The sequence below is a fragment of the Eucalyptus grandis genome, chromosome 1 (genome assembly GCF_016545825.1).
Source record: "Eucalyptus grandis isolate ANBG69807.140 chromosome 1, ASM1654582v1, whole genome shotgun sequence".
Taxonomy (NCBI): Eukaryota; Viridiplantae; Streptophyta; class Magnoliopsida; order Myrtales; family Myrtaceae; genus Eucalyptus; species Eucalyptus grandis.
The window spans coordinates 22,665,071-22,667,253 of record NC_052612.1 but is presented as its reverse complement, the minus strand read 5'-3'; positions in this window follow the sequence as shown (position 1 = coordinate 22,667,253).

Genomic DNA, 2,183 nt, shown 5'->3' with positions numbered 1-2,183 from the left:
ATCTCTGTAGTTGTTGCTCTTATGAGTATTTAATATTGAATGATCCACTTGAAAATAAATTTCTTGTCTATCATGGCTACTTTCATGTTCATTATTTCCTGTTCCTTTTTCCACTTGTTACCTAGAGGAATGTAATATAAGCCTCAAGCAGTAACCGATGAGCTAATTAGGTGCTTGTCAACCTTCCAGGTAATCATTCAACCAGCCCCACTAATACCTTCTCCTTTGTTTATTTTGTATCTCGAAACTGCAGGCGTGTTTCTTGCTGTCTCTTCAACACCCGGTATCAGATAATCAACGGACTAGAGAGACTGGTGGAAGCATCGCCTCTTGCCAGAAAGCGTATGCCGCCCGTCGCAATGGCCTTCACGGTGGGGGTACGTTTGAAACAACATATATGGTGGCATGCAATTCGTGGACTGGGCAAGGTTGAGTGGAGTGCAATAGTTATCTAATTTTGTCCCTTCAGTCATCAGCTCATCGATTGTAAGTCTAGATGCTTCGGGCCATTTGGTTAGACTGCATCAGGGCATGTATCCCCCTGGAATAGGCGTCGAAATCTTTATTAACGCTTGGTGATTTCTGAGGCCGGGTTCGAATTCCTGCTTGGCCATAATGCAGAGATTGAGTGTTGCTCTTGACCTTAGGAAGTTTTCTGCAGAAATGAATTTGTAACATACTGTGGGAATAGCGCATCAAGTGTCAAAGGGCTAACTTGTTCACAGATCTGAAAAGATCGAATTTCTGTGGTCTGGTTTGTTGATATATGTGATCATTGTGGTCATTGTCCTGGGCATAGGGAGCTACCAGTGCTTGTTGGTACTGGCTTAAACAGGCCGGGCCTGAAGGGGTTTTGGATCCAGCATGAGCAGACCAGGTGCGGTTTCCGGCCTGGCTTGTAAGCTCAGTTCTGAGTAAAAACAGAAAATGGGCCTGGATAAATGAATCAAGGACATTCCAGGCTAGTTTGGGCCAAACCTGATTTTATTATCACACATGTTTTTTCCAAAGTGTTATTTATCATCGATTTTGAAAAATTCAGCATATAGTTATCAGATAAGTAGGTCTAATTCCTTTAAAAATCCCCAACTTTTAGGTTCAGCTAAATTCTTTAAAAAAAAAAAAAAAAAATCTAAACTTTAAGTTTATTCTCAAATCTATCTTGATTTTTTTTTTTTTTTAAACAATCACCAACTTTCAATCTAGTCTCAATATAGTCCTTTAACCCTCCATCTGAGCTGACCCAAAAAAAAAAAAAAAAAAAAAAAAAAAAAAAAAGCCTCTATCTGAAAATGGTCATTAGCATCACATAGAATTTCTATGTTGGTAACAAGTCCATGTTAGCAAGATGACGAAAAAATTATCTCCAAAATTGAAACTTTTTTGGATATGAAAGGGGAATTAAGGATGACTAACAACAATTTTGGACGGAGATCTAAGGGGAGCAGATTTTGGACTAAATTTAAAGTTTGTGATTGTTTACACAAAAAAAAAGGCTTGACCAATGATTTTTTTTTTTTTTACCAAAAAAAAATTAGAGGTGGATTTGAAATGGACCTAAATTGGGGGCATTTGTTAAGACAAAAAAAAAATTAGGATAGAATTGTAGCTATAACTAAAATTTGGGGTTTTTTGAGAAAATTAGTCCAAATGATTAAGATGATACGGGGCCATCAAGAGTTCATTCAGAGCCCCATGATGCCAAAGGCCGAAGGAGGCATAGGTGTCTAACGCCTCCTTCGGCCTAAAACAGTTAACCCTTTATTAAAAATATATAAATATATATATATATATATATATATAGGACATGCCTTAGTCTGGCCCTTAGACCGCATCATTTTTGGTGAAGTTTCCGTTTGATTATTAATCTCAACTTGGTTTTTGGCTTTACTGGATTTAAAATAGTTAGTTGTTTATTTCCTAACTTTTGTATTTCGAAATTCGAAACACATTTTCATATTTTTGAATTATTTTAAATGGACTAACAGATGAACTAATTAGACTCAACCATCTCAATCTTAATAATCCATACCAACACTAAGGAGAAACTTAAAAAAGCTCCAACGCCCAACCCTATTAACTCCCGGTCCTAAAATATTTGTTCGAAACCATGCGAATGCTCGCATGAGAAGATAATACAAGGGCATGCCTACACCGCCCCACCCGACATTAAAGATTCCAAC